The 26642-nt window shown below is 35.9% G+C and overlaps 1 non-coding gene across 1 annotated transcript; it reads right to left on the reverse strand.

Annotated features, from left to right (window-relative positions):
* Positions 1 to 15739: 15739 nt before the first annotated feature.
* Positions 15740 to 15845, reverse strand: LOC139879187 (small nucleolar RNA R71). The gene has a single exon (XR_011770039.1). It is a non-coding gene; the product is annotated as a small nucleolar RNA R71 (small nucleolar RNA).
* Between the last annotated feature and the right edge of the window lie 10797 nt (positions 15846 to 26642).

A 26642-nucleotide genomic window follows, 5' to 3' on the forward strand; every position in this document is an offset into this window, starting at 1 on the left:
CAATCGGGAATGGCCGAACTACACGCGCCATAGTGAATCAGAACTACACGAGAGTCACTATCCCAGAGGAATGACCGAACTACACGAGTCATTTGTGAATCCGAACTACACGAGACTCACTCCTCAATACAATGACCGAAACCACACGAGTCATTTGTGAATCCGAACTACACGCGACTCACTTCCACAATAAGATGACCGAAACCACACGCGTCATCGTGAATCCGAAACCACACGCGATCCACTACCATGATGAAGTCAGCGGACCCGAAGATCATGCTTCACCAATCTCAACACCGGATGAAGTCAGTGGATCCCGAAGGTCATACTCCACCGATATAACACCTCGCTCATGATGAAGTCAGTGGACCCCGAAGGTCATGCTCCACCAATCGCATACTCTCATGATGAAGTCAGCGGACCCTAAAGGTCATGCTTCATCAATCACCAATACAATGATGAAGTCAGCGGACTCCGAAAGTCATGCTTCATCAATCAACTCCCTTTTGGCCTCGAACGACGAGTAGCGTAACATCGCGCTCTGCTACGCCATAGTGAATCCTAACGGATACCACTAACCATTCACACACTCGAGCAAGAACCACCTATTTCAAACATAGGCACAAAACAATAATTCTATAGAAGAGAATTCGACACACCTCCCTTAACCGAAGGATTTCACCTTGCTCACCAAACACGTCCATTATCTCTCAATGAGATTTACCACATTACCACCTCGGTGATAATTCAAATCCAAACCATAAGTACAATTTACCCAAAATTGTAATCTACCACAAATCGACCAAACTAGGTCCCAACACAATTTTCGGATCTTACTAAAACGTCATCCAAAATCTCACACTAAAACTTCCTCGGGCGGGAGTGTAACTCCCCCACTTGGAACTACATCACATAACCGCATCTCGTACAGCCGTACGATGCTACCAAAGGTAGACTTTACCAATAATTGGGTTCACACGACCCATCACCACCTCTTGCTCCAGCCTTGAGCACACGAAGGATTTCAATCAATCCTTAAACACTTTGAACAAAAAGTGTACCACGATTATACAAACTCTACTCTCGCAATCATCCAATTGCTATAGTTTGCCAAATTTCCCTAGTCACTCATGTACCTAAGGGTTTCACTTCGGTACCCTAAGTACAATGTAACCTCAACACAATCGGAGTTGAACACCACGCTAGTAGGTATAAAAGAGGCACCTAATGTCGCGTCATATAAATTCCATTACCAACATACATCGAGATTCAAAACACTCGATTTCAAGGGTTCTAACCACCCAACGAACCTCATAGTTCATCAACTTCCACACTATAGCGAACACGCGCTTAACAATCGAACACCAAAACCCATTTTCATGGCTTGGTAGGAACATTTCCCAGATACTAAGGAATGCTTGGTTGCACCAAGTCTTACGCCCTTCGCCCGACAATCAAACGTCACCATAGGGTACTTCCATTAGGAACGCCACCCATAACAACAATATGCACAACACAAGGCATTTTATAAACTCAAATTCAACGGCACTTAATAAATAATCAAAGAACATATTTATTAAAACGAAATGTACCTTAACGTCTCCTTACCGCACCCGTCCCTGCTAACTTGGGACATTCCGACTTACGATGTCCTTCTTCTTGACAATTGAAGCACACCATGCCATCACTCTTTGGTACCGAACATTCCCAAGACTTGTGACCCCTCATGCCACAATTGTAACATCTAGATACACTAGAATCCGATATACCCGTCCGCGTACCACCCGTGCTCACACTCGGACCCTTAGTCCTCTTACTCGGAGCACCATACGAAACAACCCTTCTCTCACTTGAAGGTTCACCAATCTTTGATTGCGTATACGACTCGAAACCTCTAGCCACCGCGAATAATTCCGCAAACGAATTCGCGTAACCCCGGCTAATCTTACTCTTCAAGTCATCATTCAAAGTCCGATAGAAATCTTGCATCAATAAATTATCATTCCCCAAATACTCCGGGCAAAAATGAGCCTTCGCCATAAAGGTCGTCTTGAGAGTATTCAAATCCATAGAACCCTGTTGCAAATTTCGCAACTCATTACGCAATTCCGACAAGTCGGTCGAAGTCCGGAACTCCTCGAAGAATTCCTTCCTAAACTCGTCCCACGATAACGCCATAAACGCTTCACTGCCAACAAGATCAATCTTACCATCCAACCAATCCTTCGCCCTACCCCGCAATAAACTAGTAGAGAGTCTCGTCTTTTTCTCGGGAGGGCATTCAATAGTACGAAAACACCCTACAACATCCGAAATCCATGCGGTGCTAACCAAAGGATCTGGTTTCCCGTCATATATCGGAGGTTTAGTTCTCATGAAGCTCTTAAGACAATGCTACATTTCACCACTATTTCGAAATTCGGAATACCTCCTATCCATTTCTTCTCGAAATGCACTCATTTGCTCCGCAACGGCAGCCGCAACTCTAGAGTTAAACTCCTCGTTATTCATCTCGATCGCGTTTCGCATCGTCATTCTAAAGAATGCAAAACGGTTAGTCCACGAACGTATAAAACCATACGCACAACACCGCCCCATCTTGCTCGACACTCGTGGTACTTCACTTCTTAAACACGATTTGCACCCGTAATAAGGTTTGCAAGTCCTTATTACGCACCCACATCGTATCCCCTCGTTAGTATAACGACCATCTTGCTCGATGATATTCGCAACACAACATAAACACAAACATAACACAATCGTATATTAATAATATCCACGTATTAATATACAAGTTAGTCCACCTATCAATTAAGGCACTAACCAAATTCCCATTCCAACCCGTAATCTTACAAGTCCCGCAACAAATAAGCACACATAAAAGTCTAAGTCTAGGCACCTATCTCAAGTCACCTAAATCCCTTAGACCATGCTCTGATACCACTTGTAATAACCCAACCCGTTAACCTTCCGAAAATGTGCCACAAAAAAAAAAAAAAAAATTTGGAACAGTTGATCTGGACGGCGTCCAAAAGCTTGGACGGCGTCCAGCACGTAAGACTGGGACGGCGTCCAGCCATCTGGGATGACGTCCAGATGTACTAAAACATTCTAATCAGTTTTTCGAACACACGCTGGTGAAAACCCGCTTCCCGTCACTTTTAAACCAAAACACTTTCACAATAGATTACAATAGTTTAAACTAAGAGTTTTTCACAATAAAAACCGAGTTTTACGACACCGGGCCCACATCGACCCAAAATACCACAAGTGACTATTTCGACCCATTAGTTTATACAAAAACATAGACCGAGCATGGGATTGGGGACACGCTACCCAATCCTAATCAAATCCAAAAGCAAGTATTCTAAAGCAACTACGCAAGTCCACTAGTCCCCGCGCTTACCCGAGCCACCGCATCCGTGCAATCTATAAAAATGTAAACAACGAGAGGGTAAGCTAACACTTAGTGAATGATAATATACTACATACATATATATGTATAAAATGGACACGTCACACAAATATCAAATACCGCATACCGAAACATCCATGTATAAGGCAACTACACTAAGCATACCGTACTACCTCTAAGCAACAAGCTAAAGATATCAACAAAGTGTAAGTTCACCAACAACTATGTGAACAACGCCAATAAGCTACACCCGGAGGGTTAGCTACAACACAACAATACATTAATATATTACAATATAAAACGAATAAGGTTAACCCCTTAACCCATTACCGAATACCAAACGCCACAATGAAGATTGGCCGAACTACACGAGCCTTAGTAATCCGAAACCACACGAGATTACTATCTTCACAACATCGAGGTTGGCCGGACTACACGAGCCTTAGTAATCCGAAACCACACGAGATTACTACCTCAATAAGATGACCGAACTACACGAGTAACCATGAATCCGAACTACACGAGATTCATTTCCAATAAGATGACCGAACTACACGCGTCATCGTGAATCCGAACTACACGAGATCTACTTCTCCAATTCAAAACCCACGGTCACGGGATTATAAAATCCACCATATCGGGGTTATCCACATCACAACAATATCAACCCTTCGCCATTGGGGTTATATACTCCACATCACAAACACGTGTGATAACGTACACACAAAACGTGTACCTCGCCAAAGGTGGTCAACTAAAACGCACAACCGTGCCAATTGGACCTAAACGCAAGTTCATCAAATCCACCTATATGTGAAGTGAGCTCTATAACCGAGAACCACTTCACCTGACCCACACCCATCCTACACATACATATGCATATAGGATATTAACACTCACCTTGTCGTCTTGATGAATGCCTCCGAATAATCCGCAACCCGTCAATGGAAAGTACCTATTCCATTATCACATTACAAACAACACAATTAGGGTTGACTTACAAACCAACCCAATTTACACTTAATGCAAATTTCGACCCAAATGCACCTCCAAGCACAAACTGTGCCCAAACTAACCAAATAATCACTAACACGAGTGAAAATGGTCCTAACACACCGATTAAACCCGAACACAAGTGTTAAACACGTGTCTTACCCAATTTGACACCAAAACCCTAATTTTGACCCATTTCAAAATTAGTTAACCAAACTCACCCAAAAGGGTTCCAACACTTCCAGAATCACTAATCCTAGTGATTAAACTCCAAATCAAACCCTAATCAAGGCTAAATCGTCAACCGACCCAAAACCCGCCAAGTGACAAGAATAAATAGTCACCATAAACCCATCTCATCATCTAAAAGGGTTTCTCAACAAACTAGCTCAAAACCCTAACTTGAATATCAAATCTAAACAAATGAAATTCGGAGTTTGAGCTTACCAATGCTACCACAACGTAGCTAGGAGCGAGATGAACAACTTTATAACCCGAGATTTTGCGAGAAATCGACTCCTTCCTCTCCAAATCCACCTCTCTCTCTAAACTTCTCTTCTCTCTCTAGAAAAGGATGAGAGTGTTTTTGGTTGGTGAAATATGATCCAAAGTGATCAATGAATTAGCCTTGAAGGCTCCAAACCGGCACCTATGTGAATTTACCAAAATATCCCTTTTTAAAATAAAATAACAGCTGGCCCGCCAGTTATCTTGGACGGCGTCCCACCTTTCATTACTGGACGGCGTCCCAAATCTTGGACGGCATCCCATTTGCCTGAAACAGAAATCAGGGTCTTACACTCATGCTTCAATTTCCAACATCACTTCAAAATTCATTCATAATTTATACTTAGATGTTACAGAATATTGAAAACTAAAACAGTTTTCAATATGATGTAATACAGATAGCACGAAGAGGTATATAATCTCGGATGAAAATATTTATGAAAATATCCTCACAAATATCGAAGATATTGATGATGATATTTTGAAATTTCTAAGTTCGATGGTTGATGGAGAAAGATTTTCCGCAAGATTTTAACATGACTTCGGAGCAAGATATTCTCTAAAGATTTCAACGGATCCAGAATTTTCTGGATTCTTTGAATATAGGGTATGGTCCTTGTATTTGTCCTTGGTCTCCTTCATGGTTAGCTCAATCCGTTTTTCAGTTCCAACTTTTCTGAGCTTTTCCAACATATTATTCTTTATCATCAAACTTCCGACGATTAAGGTCGTTTACGGTTGTCTACAGTTTCTGCTGCTTCATTCAGCTTTTTCAACATTCAGAGTATTAATTCGCAGACTGAGTGCTTTTCAGAATTTCAGAATGAAAGATCATAGTTCTAAGAGATAAATGTTATATGTATACATATAACTGTTGATGTAGAAATGTTGCGAGATTTTAAATACTGATTTGCTGATTCTCGGTAAAGTAATTCTTGTTACAAAACGAGGATGAGTATATGATAGGGTATTTATGAATAAATATAGTGATTTGTCGAAGGGATTTAAACCAAGGAGCAAAGAGGTTGCTGGTACATCTACTGATAATATGGTGAGATATAAAAGGTTCTCCGGTAACAATAAAAGAGCACGCATATATATCGAGGTTATAATAAGGTTAATCCAACTGAAAAGTCGAAGTTGACTTGTTGGAGTTGTGACAAAATTTGCTAATTTGAAGAGAGATTGTAAACTTACTGTCGGTAATAACAACGTCAAGGAGTTAGCACAGATACATGTTAAACGTTTACTCAGGTTCCGAGTGTTTTCAGGTGTATAACTATATGCATCAATCTTTCTTCTTCCGTAGATGGAGTGCGGTTAGTTCATCCTATCGATTGAAGTGTTTTCAAGAATCATGAAAGGTTTGAATGCAGATTGAAATCGTCAAGATACAAATGAGATTTAAAATGAGATCAAGTGGCAAACTTGAAGAATTGTTTAGTTTCATATATTATAATCAATATTTTAATTCATTTTAATTGTCCAATCTTATTAGTCCACAGTCGATAGTCCACAGTTGATAGTCCAATAATTCATATATAGTTTAATATATAATATTCGAATTAATTAATACATATCATGACCCGTGTACATGTCTCAGACTAGATCACAACTCAAATTATATATATTATTATAGAATCAACCTCAACCCTGTATAGAGAACTCGATCATTACTGCATATAGAGTGTCTATGGTTATTCCAAATAATATATATAGATGCGTTGATATGATATGTCAAAACCTTGTATACGTGTCCCGATATTTAAAGTGCGTAAAATAAATAACAGAAATTAAATGACGATAAAAAAAGTTGCGAGAATGTAAATTACGAGAATGTAAATTGCGAGAATGTAAATTGCTATAATTAAATTGCGATAAATAAAATGTAACCAGTTAGCTAGGAACAGTTAGCGTGGATTCTTAACAAAATTTCTCATAGTTAATTTGTTTGTTTCTAACAAATTTTATTTTGTTCAGTGTTTTCTTCATTAAGCCACTTGTTGGATTTTGATAGATCAAAATCCAAATATGAAATTTGAATGAAAATGGTTATTCTGTGGTGAACGAATATGTATGTCTGTGGATGTAAGTAGGATAGTAAATAAATATTGAATTAGGCTTGAAAGAATGTACAGTGTACTTATTAATGTAATATCTAAATATTCCTCGGGTATTACCTACCCGTTAAAATATTTTCACCATTAACAGTTTGTACGAAAGAATTTTTAATTAAAATGTTTATGAAAATGTATTTACATATATATTTTCTTCAGATGTAATCATGGATTTAATGAGTTAATATGATATCAATCTCATTTGATTTCTGTTTGGAACTAGAATGAATAATCTCTAAAACTTTAGAGATTACATAATCACAATGTAGAATGAAGATAAATGATGTAGAACAATTCGTAGAACGATGATTGTACTCGAGGTACAGAATGAGATGTTGAGGCATGGGATGTGGATGTTGTTGTTGATAGTGGTGATGGTACTGTTGGTGCCGGTGATGTTGCTGAATCTGGTACGTTTTGCACCATATTCTCCAAATTGATTACTCGAGCGCGAAATTCATTAACTTCTTCGATTACTCCGGGATGATTGGCGGTTGGAAACAAGCGGACGAATAAGGTTTTAGAATTTTAGATAGAATACAATCGTGGTGAGATATTCGGGAAATGAGTCTGAAAATGGTGTTTCGGATAAACTCGCCGGTAGGTGCTTCAGGTTCTTCGCCAAGAGGATAATTTGGTGGATGAAAAGGATCTCCTTCTTCATGTCTCCTTTGTTTAAATCGACTACGAACCCATCAGATGAATTGGGGAAGACTGATTGATTGATTCATTCTGGTGACACCGCTTTTGGAGCTTAGGTGAATATCCATGTCGGAATAGCTGTCGGAATAACTATCGGAATAGCTATCGAAATCTGAGGGACTCGAACTGGTGGAGGGATTCATCTCATACGATCAGATGAAGGATTTTCAATAAGAAATAGATTATAGGATGTAGATTAGTACCCTGCAGTACATGATTTACATATGCATACATAATACTAAAATCCCATAAATTACGGAGAAATCTACGGAAGCTGTCAGGCAAAGGTAACAATAACAGACACGCTAAGATATGAATTTATCTATACACAGTCTATGCAATAGAGGCAGTAAGACGTGTCTAGACTTTAAGGAGGATAAGCAAATAATTTTCGACACTAATGATAAGCAAAACTTTTTGACATGCAGACCAAGTTCAAGTCCAGACTTATTAATATAACCTAACAACTACTAAGTCAAAGTCCAGACTTACTAATGCATCCTAACAACTCCTAGTTAGACACACTAATACAAGACCTGGTTCGCTACGACCACCACTCTGATACCAACTGAAAGGACCCGTCCTAATCCATCTGGACGAAGTCCATATTGATTATAAACGATTCACAATAGTTGATTTCATTGCGAGGTACTTGACCTTTATATGATACATTTTACAAACATTGCATTCGTTTTTAAAAAGACAAACTTTTAGTACATTGAAAGTTGACGACAATGCATAACATTTCATAATATATCTAAACTATAAATGACTTGATAACAATCTTGATGAACTCGACGACTCGAATGCAACACCTTTTGAAATATGTCATGAATGACTCCAAGTAATGTCTCTAAAATGAGCAAATGCACAGCGGAAGATTTCTTTCGTACCTGAGAATAAACATGCTTTAAAGTGTCAACCAAAAGGTTGTTGAGTTCATTAGTTTTTCATAAACATTCATTTCTATCATTTTAATAGACCACAAGATTTCATATTTCCATTTCTCATAAACATACGTCCCATGCATAGAGACAAAATATCATTCATATGGATTGAACACCTGGTAACCGACATTCACAATATGCATATAAGAATATCCCCATCATTCCAGGATCCTCCTTCGGACATGATATAAATTTTGAAGTACTAAAGCATCCGGTACTTTGGATGGGGCTTGTTGGGCCCGATAGATCTATCTTTAGAGTCCGCGTCAATTAGGGTGTCTGTTCCCTAATTCTTAGATTACCAGACTAAAAGGGGCATATTCGATTTATATCAGTTAACCATATAACGTAGTTTCAATTACTTGTGTCTATTTCGTAAAACAGTTATAAAAGTTGCGCATGTATTCTCAGCCCAAAAATATAAAGGGTAAAAAGGTAAATGAAACTCACCTAATGTATTTTGTAGTAAAAATACATATGACTATATTGAACAACTGAACAATGCAGGGTTGACCTCGGATTCACGAACCTATATCATTTGTATATATATATTAAAACATATAACGAAAATTACATAACTTTTATTTATTGATATATATTATTTATATATATTTGTATTTATATAGGATTTATATTAAATTCTATTTAAAACATATACTTATATTATATCTTAAATTATATGTGATATATATTTATTTTATATATATATATATATATATATATATATATATATATATATATATATATATATATATATATATATATATATATATATATATATATATATATATATATATATATATATATATATATCTTAAAGTGATTTATATTTATTCATTCAATTATATTAATATATATGTCCATATATTTATATATATGTTTAGTATTATTTAAAATTAGTAATTTGTTATACAAGGTATTTATAAGAATACATATATATATATATATATATATATATATATATATATATATATATATATATATATATATATATATATATATATATATATTGTTTGATATATAGTTAAAATAATTATGGTATATGTATTATATATACTTTATGTACATAACATTTATCTAACAAACAAATTTTATAGTTTTGATAATCATAACAATATTGTTAATAATAATAATAATAATACTAATAATAATAACAATAATAATGATAAAGAAATAAATAAATCAAGGAGTATACCCTTTTTCTAAAAAGAATTGACCCAGCCGAGACTCGAACCCGAGACCTCTCGATACCCCAACACTCCCTTAAACCATTAGTCTGCTGCTTCATATTTGTTTTAACTCTTTTTTACTTTGTTTTAAACCATTTACGAATTTCTTCATCTTCTTCATGCCTTAATCAACTAAGAACTCATTTAATCATATTATGAAATCGATTTCTGGATTTAACAACAAAACGTAAAAAGCTTGTAGCGTGATTACAATTTATCAGACACAATCACAAAGTAAAAAAAATAATATTGCACAGGCTGCTGTTCGAAAAAGAGAACAAAAAAATGAACTCAAACTTTGATTTAAGAATCTAGGCGTTTTTAGACTAAAGTTTCTTCATGAAATAGATGGTAAATCGATCTTAGAAACTCCTTGAATCATCAATTGATCCAGAAACATCAATACGATTACGGATTTCACGATGAATAAAACTGTTGACTTTTGTAATTTAAACTTTGACTTCAAAATTCGAGCTCAAATCGTGGAATTGGAATCTGAAAAATTACGGATAGTCTAAGTAAACAATTCCTAACACATTTGTATTTGTACATTTTGACAATTGATTAGATTTTTAGCTATTGATAAAATGCATCTGAGCAGGGACCTCGACGGTTAAAAAAAAAATTATTTACATTACAGGCTTCAATAATCATGGACAGTTATAGTTGTGGTTGAGGGTGGAGAGAATTGAATGAATTTTATCGATATCTTGAAGGAATCGTTTCTTATATAAATCGATGGTGATATCTACGTGAATCAGGCAGAAACAAAATTGAAGAAAACAAAACAAAAAAAATAAAATAAAAGTAGAAAGGGATGTTCAACTGAATTTGGCTGTAATATGTGTTGGGATTCGATTTGTAACAAGTTCACCAAGAGCAAAAAAAAAAGATATACAGTTAAATGGGAAAAATATATCATATTCGTACCAAGTTGAGATATTTAAAACAATTTACAAAAAAGGTTGATAAGGATGGGGAACTGATTACTTACATGACTTGTACATATATATATGTATATAAGCTATTACTTACATGTCTATACATATATATGTATATAAGCTGAATTTTATGTATATACATATATAGCTCTACGTATTTGTATATTTATTAGTATTTTGTACATCTGATTATAATTGCATATATACATAAATAATAATAATAAAATTTATAATATTAATAATAATATTAATACTTCAAAAAAAATTAATGTATTAATAAGAGTAATAAATAATAATGATATTTATAGAATTAATAATTTTAATAAGTTTACTGATAATGAGAATGATAACAATAATATTTTTAATAATGTTACTAATAACACTACTTATAATAATAATACAATTATAGATTTTTAATATTAACATTAATAATGATAATGAAGTAATGATAATACTATTAGTATAACGTTTATATTTTAGCTTGTACCTATATATAATATATAAATTTTCATTATATAATATATTAACATTTATTGATTATTTAATATATATATATATATATCTCACAATACATTAACAATTACTAATAGTAATCGTATATAGATAATAATATTATATATATATATATATATATATATATATATATATATATATATATATATATATATATATATATATATATATATATATATATATATATATATATTTAAATAATAACTTAATTACTTTGTAGTTTACTTTACATTTTCAATTCAATTTATTATTTTGTATTTTATTAATTCAACTTAATATGTACACTTATATTTATATATGTATATATATAGTTACATATTTATTTACACACAATAGTTCGTGAATCGTCGGGAATAATCAAAGGGTAATTGATTTCATGGATATAATTCTTAAAACTTTTAAGATTTCATATTACGGACTTTGCTTATCGTATCAGAAACATATAAAGATTAAGTTAAAATTTGGTCGGAAATTTCCGGGTCGTCACAGCAGACAGGGCCTATGGTTTACATGAGCACATCATCACTTACTGGGTTAATTGCACGATCGGATGAAATACAGTTTAGAATATCCTCGGGCATGAACACGGAAGAGTTGACAAACCAGTTCGCTACGGACGAGGAAATGACCGACGAGGGTCAGTGCAGATTGAGAAACTCGACCAGGCCACGCACCAGCGTAATCTATTCCCCTCCGTACCCACCACCTCAGCCGTGACCATGTTTATTTTTGAACATTCGTATTATCACTTATGCTACATTATCTTATTTTTGTATGCCCGATTCCGGGCATAACTATCTTTATGTTTTAGTATGTATGGTTTTTAGAATAATAAATTGCATGAATAAAACGTCAAAAAATAAACAACGATCGAGACCGTACGAGATGGAAACACAACTTGGAGCAAGGACGCTTTAAATGAGGATGACGTCGGCACAAGAATTGAAGGATCAATAACTAGCGCGCCATCCGACCACACGTCCTGAAACCATAGGGGAGTACTACGTCTTCATCACCTTTTCAATAGAATATACGCAAACTACTATTCCACTTTAAAAACTAAGTGTGGGATTGGCAACCCCACCAACATAAACTTTTAATAATACAACGCCTCTTTTAAAATCTAAAAATTAACTTTCCAAAAGAGCATTGCATAACGAATGGTGCAATTTGACCTGCTATAATTGTTGTGAGGCACTCCCAAATAAGGCTTTATAAGCACTCATTTTTAGTGCTTCACTATATTTCCGTTGAGCGCGCCAATGTTAACATCTCAGAATCAGAACTTGCTCTTGATCTACATTTCGGAATCACACATTTTGACGAGGATGACTAAGTTAGAACCTCAGCTATTCGTGAAGACAAAAACAACCCCCGCTACACACTTTCGTTTCCATTTTCACTCCACAAGTTCATTCACCCCTTCTTATCTACTTTATCCGCTTCATAAAAGAAATAAATCCCAACCAAATCATTCTTTTTCGGGAAAACCCTCTACAAAATCGTACGAGAAAAAAATGCGAGCATCCAAGCCAATTATCAAAGAATTTCGCCAAAAGGAGACCTCGAAGAAAAAAGCAAAAGATGCTTTCAAAAAAAAAATAAAAAAATATAAACTAGAGCAAAGTCTCTATAAATAAAGGTTCTAAGAAAAGGAGCAGAACCAGAAAAGATTCGGGAAAAGAAATTCCTGGCAGTCAAAAAGAAGGATGCTTACCGAGAAATTCCCTACAAAAAGCTGAAAGGATTGCAAAAATCAATCTTTTAAAAGAAACTCATATCTATCAAAACCCTTCGCACTCTAGAAACTTCTAAACCCCTATCTCTTCACAATTCGAGCTGAGTCGATAACCAAAAATTCTCGTAAATAAGTGATGAAGATTTGAGTCTTGATCAAGCCTATGATGAAGAATGTAAGCATGACTGGCTAAGAGTGACTTCATTTCTTAGAACTATAGGACACCCTAAACACTTTAGTGAAATGAGTGACCCGAGTGAGATAGCCTCAGTTATGTAACCTCCTCTCATGCTTGCAGAAAAAGATTCGAGGATAGCAAAAAGGATAAAAACTAAGTTTCCGCTCTTCCGTCTTGCGAAACAAAAACAACTTGATCACTACGAATTAAAGTCCTCACTGTTTTGAGTTCAGAAGTTTGCTTGAGGACAAGCAAAGTCTAAGTGTGGGATATTTAATATCGGCTAAAAATCATGTTTTCACCCCCGATATTAAGTCCCAAAATCATAAAGTTCAAAGATTTGTCCGCAAAATAATCGCTTTTTCGATTAAATTTGTAGGTAAAGTAATTACGAAGACGATGCAAAAAGAATCAAGAGAAACAGAGCTAAAACGAAGATTCTAGAGCGAAAACGGTGAAAGACAAGAAATCAAGTTACGATCCAGTGAATCAAGGCTGATCAGACCAAAAAAACGGCCTGCCATACGGCTTGCCAGTATGGGGTACGGCCTGCCAAACGGTCCAGCAAATAGCCCCTAGAAACGGCTTGCCTGTCAAATACGGCCTGCCAGCGTTTGCAGGCAATTTTCTAGTCTATTTAAAGGGCTTTTTATCATCCAATTTCCACACAACTCTCTTCACTCTCTCACTACAATACCCTTTCTCTCACTAGAGCTTTCAAGGCCTTCTCACCTCCGAGCGGGAAATTAAGTACCCGGAGACGAACGCCGAAGATTGTAATAGGAGCGGTCTAGAGGTTGTCAGCACTTGTAATGGTCCAGATCTCGTCTGTAAACGGTGAACGCTTTCCTTAATTTAATATATATATATATATATATATATATATATATATATATATATATATATATATATATATATATATATATATATATATATATATATATATATATATATATATATATATAAAGTTATTATCTTGAGTTGCTTTCATCTTGCATGATTATCTATCTGTTACAAATATTTATTATATGTTGAATATTTTATCTGAGACTTATCATACTGTTATGCTGAAACCTTGACGATTTAGAAGTTTAATTTACGGATCACTCTTTCTGCTTATTCACGTGGCTATAACTTAGTATTAGGACCTGATTAACCCTAGGATACAAGGTAAGTAGTTATGTGTGCTTAACGTCACAATAGGGATATAGAACCTACGTACGAATAACAACTTGTTCGTCATAGAAGATCTGCCCATTTAAGTTGTGATTAGAGTTAGCATTAGAGAGTTCAGTGAACACTAGCTTACTCAAAAGCATGATTCGCGTCAGAAGCAATGTTCTTGAGATATTGTAAGATGATCCGGGGTTGAATAAGTGATCGCAAAGGAGAGACTTCTATCCCAATTAGCAGTACCTTAGAATATCTAAGATTGCACATCTGTTAATTTAAGGCATAGCATAGTGATTAAGTGGTAGGATATTGCTTTAGTTAGACCAACTAGGATTAAGAAAAGCTGAGACTTTCCTTTATGGGTATACCACTTTGTTCATGTACCTAGGATTCATTCCATAAGGTCGTTTAAACCTTTTAGGTTAACGTTGGGAGTAGGGATATCCGTATTAGCCATAATCTTCAAGGCCTAAACTCTTAGTGACAAATCAGTTAGGTTCATAGCCCAGTTGATTGAGGTTTAGTGTTTATCCTAGGAAGTTAAACTCTTGCGATAATTCCCCTTCAGAATTCTATTCTTCATACCTATCTATCTTTACTTTTAATGTCCAATTACTGTTTTATTTAGTTAGTCTTAATCTATCGCCTCTTATCACTAGGGTTAACTATATAGGCACTTTTGTCCCACGTTACTGAGCAAACATACAAAAATACGTACCTGAGTTATATTTACCACTTACTCGTTAAAATGAAGACAAGTAGGTGAGTTATAGCTAGGAACCCCAGCTAAATATAAATAATAAAACCATTACTCACCCCCGTGGTAGCTGATTCTGACGTGTCGTGGCCTAACGTCACCGCGCAAATAAAACCTTCCGTTTTGGCCATATCAAAGAACGAATCAGAAATCGAATGGCATTACGCGTTACCCTAGCAGAAAACACCAAACCCTCGATTGAATGTCGAGGAGGACCATTCAGATTTCTAGAGATTCAAGGACACTCGTTCGAGTTAAAACATTATATTATACAACTCATCCAAAATGGCTGTCAATTTCATGGATTACTGAGATCCTAACTCTCACCTTGATAAATTCATATTTCTTTCGAACTCCTACAAACAGCCAGAGATAGGATAAGATATATTCCGGCTATATATGTTCCCCTATTCTCTCACTCATCATGCACAAACATGGTTTAAAGAATTGGAAAAAGATTCCATCACATCATGGATGGAGATGGCTACTAAATTCCTAACCAAATATTTTCCTCCTTCTAAACAAACCAGACTTAAGAATGACATCATTAACTTTAAACAAAGTTACGATGAATCTCTTTACACTGCATGGGAGCGATTCAAAATCTTGCTGAAGAAATGCCCTAATCACCAGTTAGAACGGTCAGCCCAAATCTGTACCTTCTACAATGGTCTTACGATAAATCATAGGACGACGATCGATGCAGCAGCTCAAGAGAATTTGATGAACCAAACCGCAGACAAAGCATGGGAGTTACTCAAAAATATGACAATGTATCATCATGACTGGAACAGTGGTGAAACAACTTCATCATCTGCTCCACTCTCCGCACTTAACAATCAAACGGAGGCCATCGAATCACTCACAGACAAGATGGAGTCTCTTGCTAAACAACTCGAAGAATTGAAGATGCAACCACAGCAGGTTAACGAGGTTCAGGAATGTGTTATTTGTACCAACGCGCAACCCACTGAAGAATATCAAGTTGAGTACGAGAATCCTGACGGTTCAGTCTGTTACGTTCAATAGCCAGCTCGTCAATCAAATCCCGGATTCAATCAACAACCTAGGGTTAACTAATTTTAAAGAAACAACCAGCCTTTTCGCTATCGTTACCCACCTTATGTACCCCAATAATCTCAATTAACCTACGATCAACCACTTCCACTCACTGGTCCACCAGCTGAGAAAAATTCCCCAACCACCAAACTTACGAAAGTAACTAACCCGGCTCTCGGGACTGAAGATCAGTTGACTCAGTTAATTCACTGACAACAACAGCTAAATCAAAGAACTGCATCTAGACAAGACCAGAAAGAGATACTCATGCGAAAGCAATTGGCTCTACTTAAAAGTCAAGAAACACAGCTAGGACAATTATCACATTGCCTTGAAACCCGACCCTAAGGAATATAACCTAGTAATACTATCCAAAATTCCCATATAGAGGAAGCTAAGCAAATGGACTCCATAATCCCAGAAGTGGACCTACGGAGAAGGTCAGCTAGGCTCAAGAAAAAATCAACGTATACTTAGAAGCTGCCCACTGAAACTCCCGTTCGCGTACCTTATCCTGGAAGGCTATAGGAAGAACCATCCAAGCTTGATACCTATAAACTTGATGGAAAATTCCTGGACACCATGTCCAAAGTTTCCAACCAGAATAGATATATTCGAAGGCTTCTCTCTATGAAGGAAAGGATACCTGATTAAAACAAAATTCCACTGAGTGAAGAATGCTCGGCATTACTCAGGAACTCTCTACCAAAAACGCTAGGAGATACGGGCCAATTCATTTTCCCGAGTTTGATAAACCAATCTGGAAACATTCATGCGCTAGCAGATTTAGGAGCAAGTGTCAACCTAATCCCCTACTCTCTCTGCAAGAGATTAGAGTTAGGAGACTTGTCACCAACTAAAATGACAATCCAACTTGCCGATCACACAATTCGATATCCTAAGGGCATAGTTGAGAACATCTTGGTGAAAGTCGACAAATTCTTGTATCCTACAAATTTCGTAGTGATGGACATCAAGGAAGACCTTCATACACCGATAGTATTAGGGAGACCTTTCATGAACATGGCTAGGACTGTCATTAATGTGTACAATCAAAACTTAATCTTGCGATCACATGGGGAGAGCGTTACCTTCAATATTGACCGACCTACCGATCTTTCTGGACATGAAGAGATGTTTGCTATTTCCACCAGACGGATCACTTCCGATGATGAGTCTCCACCACCAGCCGATGATATTGAGATGGGTGTCGAATCAAAGTCTGCTGACGACCCAGAAATGGAAAAAGAGGATCCCAGCGAAGAAATAGAGGAAGAGGAAGAATCTGAGGAGGAAGAGGAAATGAGAGACGTAAAAGAAACTGTGATAATACCTCTCTAAGCTTGGAAGCCAATCATAATCATCATGAAGAATTAATGAGGCTAGAGACGGAGGATCACAGTTTAATTATTCGTTTCAAGAAGAAGACATATAAGGCTGTGGTTGGAGATATAGAGATTGACCCTGCAAGTGTCGAAATGAAGAACCATAATACTAAAGAAACCCGTTCATCAGACGAATCTAGAAATTCAAATTATACCAATGATGACTAGGAAGAGCAAAATGAAGACATTCTGGATGATTCATATTCTCCACCCGAACCAAGTCAGGAGGAGCCGGACTCTTCTTTAGATCAGATTTCGGTCATATATGATCACACCAACATGATAACCTTCATCAATGACACCGATGAATTTGAAAATATTCTCGAAGCCATCCGTAAATCAACAATTGTTTTCACACCACGCTTAAAGGATAGAAATCAAGGCTATTGAAGATGAATACTGAAATGTCCCATTCTTATTGATTAAAAACGTTCCATATTAATTGATTTCGTTGCGAGGTTTTGACCTCTATATGAGATGTTTTTCAAAGACTGCATTCATTTTAAAATAAACCATAACCTTTATTTCATCAATAAAGGTTTAAAAAAATTTACGTAGATTATCAAATAATGATAATCTAAAATATCATGTTTACACACGACTATTACATAATGGTTTACAATACAAATTTGTTACAACGAAATAAGTTTCTTGAATGCAGTTTTTACACAATATCATACAAGCATGGACTCCAAATCTTGTCCTTATTTAAGTATGCAACAGCGGAAGCTCTTAATAATCACCTGAGAATAAACATGCTTAAAACGTCAACAAAAATGTTGGTGAGTTATAGGTTTAACCTATATATATCAAATCGTAATAATAGACCACAAGATTTCATATTTCAATATACATCCCATACATAGAGATAAAAATCATTCATATGGTGAACACCTGGTAACCAACATTAACAAGATGCATATATAAGAATATCCCCATCATTCCGGGACACCCTTCGGATATGATATAAATTTCGAAGTACTAAAGCATCCGGTACTTTGGATGGGGTTTGTTAGGCCTAATAGATCTATCTTTAGGATTCGTGTCAATTAGGGTGTCTGTTCCCTAATTCTTAGATTACCAGACTTAATAAAAAGGGGCATATTCGATTTCGATAATTCAACCATAGAATGTAGTTTTACGTACTTGTGTCTATTTTGTAAATCATTTATAAAACCTGCATATATTCTCATCCCAAAAATATTAGATTTTAAAAGTGGGATTATAACTCACTTTCACAGATTTTTACTTCGTCGGGAAGTAAGACTTGGCCACTGGTCGATTCACGAACCTATAACAAATATGTACATATATATCAAAGTATGTTCAAAATATATTTACAACACTTTTAATACATTTTGATGTTTTAATTTTATTAAGTCAGCTGTCCTCGTTAGTAACCTACAACTAGTTGTCCAACGTTAGATGTACAGAAAAAAATTGATATATATTATCTTGAATCAATCCACGACCCAGTATATACACGTCTCAGGCTAGATCACAACTCAAAGTATATATATTTTTGGAATAAACCTCAACCCTGTATAGCTAACTCCCACATTACTGCATATAGAGTGTCTATGGTTGTTCCAAATAATATATACACATGGGTCGATATGATATGTCAAAACATTTGCATACGTGTCTATGGTATCCCAAGATTACATAATATATTAGAATACATGTATAATACAATATAAGTTAGCTAGGATATGATTTGTATAGAATTGTTAATATTTTCCGTAGCTACAAAAATAAAAAATATCCAATCTTGTTTTACCCATAACTTCTTCATTTTAAATTCGTTTTGAGTGAATCAAATTGCTATTGTTTCATATTGAACTCTATTTTATGAATATAAACAGAAAAATTATAGGTTTTTAGTCAAAAATATAAGTTACAAGTCGTTTTTGTAAGAGGTAGTCATTTCAGTCCAAAGAACGACGTCTTGATGACCATTTTGAAACACATACTTCCACTTTGAGTTTAACCATGATTTTTGGATATAGTTTCATGTTCATAAGAAAAATCATTTTCCCAGAAGAACAATTTTAAAATCAAAGTTTATCATAGTTTTTAATTATCAAACCCAAAACAGCCCGCGGTGTTACTACGACGGCGTATGTCCAATTTTACGGTGTTTTTCGTGTTTCCAGGTTTTAAATCATTAAGTTAGAAAATCATATAGATATAGAACATGTGTTTAGTTGATTTTAAAAGTCAAGTTAGAAGGATTAACTTTTGTTTGCGAACAAGTTTAGAATTAACTAAACTATGTTCTAGTGATTTCAAGTTTAAACCTTCGAATAAGATAGCTTTATATGTATGAATCGAATGATGTTATGAACATCATTACTACCTCAGGTTTTGTGGATAAACCTACTGGAAAAGTGACAAATTGATCTAGCTTCAAAGGATCTTGGATGGCTTGAAAGTTCTTGAAGTAGAATCATGACACGAAAACAAGTTCAAGTAAGATTTCCACTCGAAATAAGATTGTTATAGTTATAGAAATTGAATCAAAGTTTGAATATGAGTATTACCTTATATTAGAAAGATATATTACTGTAAATAAGAAAGATTTCTTGAGGTTGGATGATCACTCTACAAGATTGGAAGTAAGCTAGTAAACTTGGAAGTATTCTTGATTTTATGAAACTAGAACTTGTAGAATTTATGAAGAACACTTAGAACTTGAAGATAGAACTTGAGAGAGATCAATTAGATGAAGAAAATTAAAGAATTAAAGTGTTTGTAGGTGTTTTTGGTCATTGGTGTATGGATTAGATATAAAGGATATGTAATTTTATTTTCATGTAAATAAGTCATGAATGATTACTCATATTTTTGTAATTTTATGAGATATTTCATGCTAGTTACCAAATGATGGTTCCCACATGTGTTAGGTGACTCACATGGGCGGCTAAGAGCTGATCATTGGAGTGTATATACTAATAGTATATACATCTAAAAGCTGTGTATTGTACGAGTACGAATACGGGTGCATACGAGTAGAATTGTTGATGAAACTGAACGAGGATGTAATTGTAAGCATTTTTGTTAAGTAGAAGTATTTTGATAAGTGTCTTGAAGTCTTTCAAAAGTGTATGAATACATATTAAAACACTACATGTATATACATTTTAACTGAGTCGTTAAGTCATCGTTAGTCGTTACATGTAAGTGTTGTTTTGAAACCTTTAGGTTAACGATCTTGTTAAATGTTGTTAACCCAATATTTATAATATCAAATGAGATTTTAAATTATTATATTATCATGATATTATGATGTACGAATATCTCTTAATATGATATATATACATTAAATTTCGTTACAACGATAATCGTTACATATATGTCTCGTTTCAAAATCATTAAGTTAGTAGTCTTGTTTTTACAAATGAAGTTCATTGTTAATATACTTAATGATATGTTTACTTATCATAATATCATGTTAACTATATATATAACCATATATACATCATCATATAGTTTTTACAAGTTTTAACGTTCGTGAATCACCGGTCAACTTGGGTGGTCAATTGTCTATATGAAACCTATTTCAATTAATCAAGTCTTAACAAGTTTGATTGCTTAACATGTTGGAAACACTTAATCATGTAAATAAAAATTTCATTTAATATATATATAAACATGGAAAAGTTCGGGTCTCTACAATACCTACCCGTTAAATAAATTTCGTCCCGAAATTTTAAGCAGTTGGAGGTGTTGACGTATTTTCTGGAAATAAATGCGGGTATTTCTTCTTTATCTGATCTTCTCGTTCCCAGGTGAACTCGGGTCCTCTACGAGCATTCCATCGAACCTTAACAATTGGTATCTTGTTTTGCTTGAGTCTTTTAACCTTACGATCCATTATTTCGACGGGTTCTTCGATGAATTGAAGTTTTTCGTTGATTTGGATTTCATCTAACGGAATAGTGAGATCTTCTTTAGCAAAACATTTCTTCAAATTCGAAACGTGGAAAGTGTTATGTACTGCCGCGAGTTGTTGAGGTAACTCAAGTCGGTAAGCTACTGGTCCGACACGATCAATAATCTTGAATGGTCCGATATACCTTGGATTTAATTTCCCTCGTTTACCAAATCGAACAACGCCTTTCCAAGGTGCAACTTTAAGCATGACCATCTCTCTAATTTCAAATTCTATATCTTTTCTTTTAATGTCAGCGTAGCTCTTTTGTCGACTTTGGGCGGTTTTCAACCGTTGTTGAATTTGGATGATCTTCTCGGTAGTTTCTTGTATTATCTCCTGACCCGTAATCTGTCTATCCCTCACTTCACTCCAACAAATCGGAGACCTGCACTTTCTACCATAAAGTGCTTCAAACGGCGCCATCTTAATGCTTGAATGGTAGCTGTTGTTGTAGGAAAATTCTGCTAACGGTAAATGTCGATCCCAACTGTTTCTGAAAACAATAACACATGCTCGTAGCATGTCTTCAAGCATTTGTATCATCCTTTTTCTCTGCCCATCAGTTTGTGGATGATAGGCAGTACTCATGTCTAGACGAGTTCCTAGTGCTTGCTATAATGTCTGCCAGAATCTTGAAATAAATCTGCCATCCCTATCAGAGATAATAGAGATTGGTACTCTATGTCTGGAGATGACTTCCTTCAAGTATTGACAGGAAGTGTGCTAATTTGGTGAGACGATCAACTATTACCCAAATAGTATCAAAACTACTTGCAGTCCTTGGCAATTTAGTGATGAAATCCATGGTAATGTTTTTCCATTTCCATTCCGGGATTTCGGGTTGTTGAAGTAGACCTGATGGTTTCTGATGCTCAGCTTTGACCTTATAATACGTCAAACATTGTCCTACGTATTTAGCAACATCGGCTTTCATACCCGGCCACCAAAAATGTTTCTTGAGATCCTTGTACATCTTCCCCGTTCCAGGATGTATTGAGTATCTGGTTTTATGAGCTTCTCTAAGTACCATTTCTCTCATATCTCCAAATTTTGGTACCAAAATCCTTTCAGCCCTATACCGGGTTCCGTCTTTCCGAATATTAAGATGCTTCTCCGATCCTTTGGGTATTTCATCCTTTAAATTTCCCTCTTTTAAAACTCCTTGTTGCGCCTCCTTTATTTGAGTAGTAAGGTTATTGTGAATCATTATATTCATAGATTTTACTCGAATGGGTTCTCTGTCCTTCCTGCTCAAGGCGTCGGCTACCATATTTGCCTTCCCCAGGTGGTAACGAATCTCAAAGTCGTAATCATTCAACAATTCAATCCACCTACGCTGCCTCATATTCAGTTGTTTCTGATTAAATATGTGTTGAAGACTTTTGTGGTCGGTATATATAATACTTTTGACCCCATATAAGTAGTGCCTCCAAGTCTTTAATGCAAAAACAACCGCGCCTAATTCCAAATCATGCATTGTATAATTTTATTCGTGAATCTTCAATTGTCTAGCCGCATAAGCAATCACCTTCGTTCGTTGCATTAATACACAATAGAGACCTTGCTTTGATGCGTCACAATAAATCACAAAATCATCATTCCCTTCAGGCAATGACAATATAGGTGCCGTAGTTAGCTTTTTCTTCAATAACTGAAACGCTTTCTCCTGTTCATCCTTCGATTCAAATTTCTTCCCTTTATGCGTTAATGCAGTCAAGGGTTTTGCTATTCTGGAAAAGTCTTGAATGAACCTTCTGTAGTAACCAGCTAGTCCTAAAAACTGGCGTATGTGTTTCGGAGTTTTCGGGGTTTCCCACTTTTCAACAGTTTCTATCTTTGCCGGATCCACCTTAATACCTTCTTTGTTCACTATGTGACCGAGGAATTGAACTTCTTCCAACCAAAATGCACACTTTGAAAACTTAGCGTACAATTCTTTCTTCCTCAATACTTCTAACACCTTTCTCAAATGTTCACCGTGTTCTTGGTCTTTCTTTGAGTAAATAAGTATGTCATCAATGAAAACAATGACAAACTTGTCAAGGTATGGTCCACACACTCGGTTCATAAGGTCTATGAACACAGCTGGTGCATTAGTTAAACCAAACGGCATGACCATAAACTCGTAATGACCGTAACGTGTTCTGAAAGCAGTCTTTGGAATATCATCTTCTTTCACTTGCATTTGATGATACCCGGAACGTAAGTCAATCTTTGAATAAACAGATGAGCCTTGTAGTTGATCAAATAAGTCATCGATTCTTGATAGTGGGTAGCGATTCTTGATGGTAAGTTTATTCAACTCTCGGTAGTCGATACACAACCTGAATGTACCATCTTTCTTCTTGACAAACAAAACAGGAGCTCCCCACGGTGATGTGCTTGGTCGAATGAAACCACGTTCTAATAGTTCTTGCAGTTGGCTTTGCAGTTCTTTCATCTCGCTGGGTGCGAGTCTGTAAGGAGCACGAGATATTTGTGCAGCTCCTGGTACAAGATCTATTTGAAATTCAACGGATCGATGTGGGGGTAATCCCGGTAATTCTTTTGGAAATACATCGGGAAATTCTTTTGCAACGGGAACATCATTGATGCTCTTTTCTTCAGTTTGCACTTTCTCGACATGTGCTAGAACAGCATAGCAACCTTTTCTTATTAGTTTTTGTGCCTTCAAATTACTAATAAGATGTAGCTTCGTGTTGCCCTTTTCTCCGTACACCATTAAGGGTTTTCCTTTTTCTCGTATAATGCGAATTGCATTTTTGTAACAAACGATCTCTGCTTTCACTTCTTTCAACCAGTCCATACCGATTATCACATCAAAACTCCCTAACTCTACTGATATCAAGTCAATCTTAAATGTTTCACTAACCAATTTAATTTCTCTATTCCGACATATATTATCTGCTGAAATTAATTTACCATTTGCTAATTCGAGTAAAAATTTACTATCCAAAGGTGTCAATGGACAACTTAATTTAGCACAAAAATCTCTACTCGTATAGCTTCTATCCGCACCCGAATCAAATAAAACGTAAGCAGATTTATTATCAATAAGAAACGTACCCGTAACAAGCTCAGGGTCTTCCTGTGCCTCTGCCGCATTAATATTGAAAACTCTTCCGCGGCCTTGTCCATTCGTATTCTCCTGGTTTGGGCAATTTCTAATAATGTGGCCCGATTTTCCACATTTATAACAAACTACATTGGCATAACTTTCTCTGACACTACTTGCTCCGCCATTACTCATTCTGACACCATTTGTTCCTTTCGTTATGTTAACCCCTGGTCCGTAGACCTCACACTTTGCCGCGCTATGACCATTTCTTTTACACTTGTTGCAAAATTTGGTGCAGAACCCCGAGTGATACTTTTCACACCTTTGGCATAGCTGCTTCTGATTGTTGTTGTTGTTGTGGTTGTTATTGTTGTTGGAATGATTGTTGTAGTTGTTGTTGTTGTTGTTTTGCCGTTTGTTGTAGTTGCGATTGATGTTGCAATTGTTGGGATAGTTGTTGTTATTTTGGTGACTCTTATCACCGTTTTCCTCCCACTTTCTTTTGACTAGCTTCACGTTGGCCTCTTCGGCCGCCTGTTCTTTAATTCTTCCCTCAATCTGGTTCACTAGTTTGAGAGCCATTCTACATGCCTGTTGTATGGAGGCGGGCTCGTGTGAACTTATATCTTCTTGGATTCTTTCCGGTAATCCTTTCACAAACGCGTCGATCTTCTCTTCCTCATCTTCGAACCCACTCGGACACAATAGGCACAATTCTGTGAATCGTCTTTCGTACGTGGTAATATCAAATCCTTGGGTTTGTAACCCTCTAAGTTCTGTCTTGAGCTTATTGACCTCGGTTCTGGGAGGGTACTTCTCGTTCATCAAGTGCTTGAATGCTGACCACGGTAGTGCGTAAGCATCATCTTGTCCCACTTTCTCTAGATAGGTATTCCACCATGTTAACGCAGTACCTGTGAAGGTATGCGTAGCGTACTTCACTTTGCCCTCTTTAGTACACTTACTTATGGCAAACATCGATTCGACCTTCTCGGGCCACTGTTTCAATCCGATCAGTCCTTCGGTTCCATCAAATTGCAAAGGTTTGCAGGCAGTGAATTCTTTGTAAGTGCATCCTACACGATTTCTTGCGCCGTTAGCTGCATTGCTAGATTCGGAGTTATTGTTGGTATGTAGCGCAGCCTGTACTGCGGCTATGTTTGAAGCAAGAAAGGCACGAAATTCCTCTTCACTCATATTCAAGGTGTGTCGAGTAGTCGGTGCCATTTCCTTTAAAATAGTCAAATAAAATGAGTTAATCATATAGAATATCAAGAGTAGTCAATAGTATTTTGTAGCGTAATATGAACTTATTTATAAAAGCTCTTTCTTCATATTAGCGTTTTATACTCTTTAATTTGGGTAGTACCTACCCGTTAAGTTCATACTTAGTAGCTAACATACCATTTCAACTACTACAATTCTATATGAAAAACTAATCACAAAAAAAAAAAAAAATTATCATATTCAAACCTTTATACAATAACTTGCAAACTTACAATACCGCTTTTTTTTTTACATATAGCATGAAATATAGCACATAAAACTTTGATACAAAGTAGTTGCGAAGATAATTCTAGTTAATAAATAAGGCGTTCAGCAAAGGCAATAAAGACACGTAATTCATACCGTTGTGAAACATAACCGTTGTGACCGTTGTGACCGATAGTAAGACAATGTGTTGTAATGTCGTCAAAAGGATGAAGGTTACGTAATGACCAACAGTCTCGTAATAACCTAAAAGCCTCATTTCTTACCCCAATTACCGACTCCGTCACTTGTGGGAACGTTTTGTTTAATAGTTGTAGCCCGATGTTCTTGTTCTCACTTTGGTGAGAAGCGAACATTACTAACCCGTAAGCATAACATGCTTCTTTATGTTGCATGTTAGCCGCTTTTTCTAAATCACAAAGTCCTATATTCGGATATATTGAGTCAAAATAATTTCTTAACCCGTTGCGTAAAATAGCATTTGGGTTCCTCACAATATATG

The sequence above is a fragment of the Rutidosis leptorrhynchoides genome, chromosome 11 (genome assembly GCF_046630445.1).
Source record: "Rutidosis leptorrhynchoides isolate AG116_Rl617_1_P2 chromosome 11, CSIRO_AGI_Rlap_v1, whole genome shotgun sequence".
Lineage (NCBI taxonomy): Eukaryota > Viridiplantae > Streptophyta > Magnoliopsida > Asterales > Asteraceae > Rutidosis > Rutidosis leptorrhynchoides.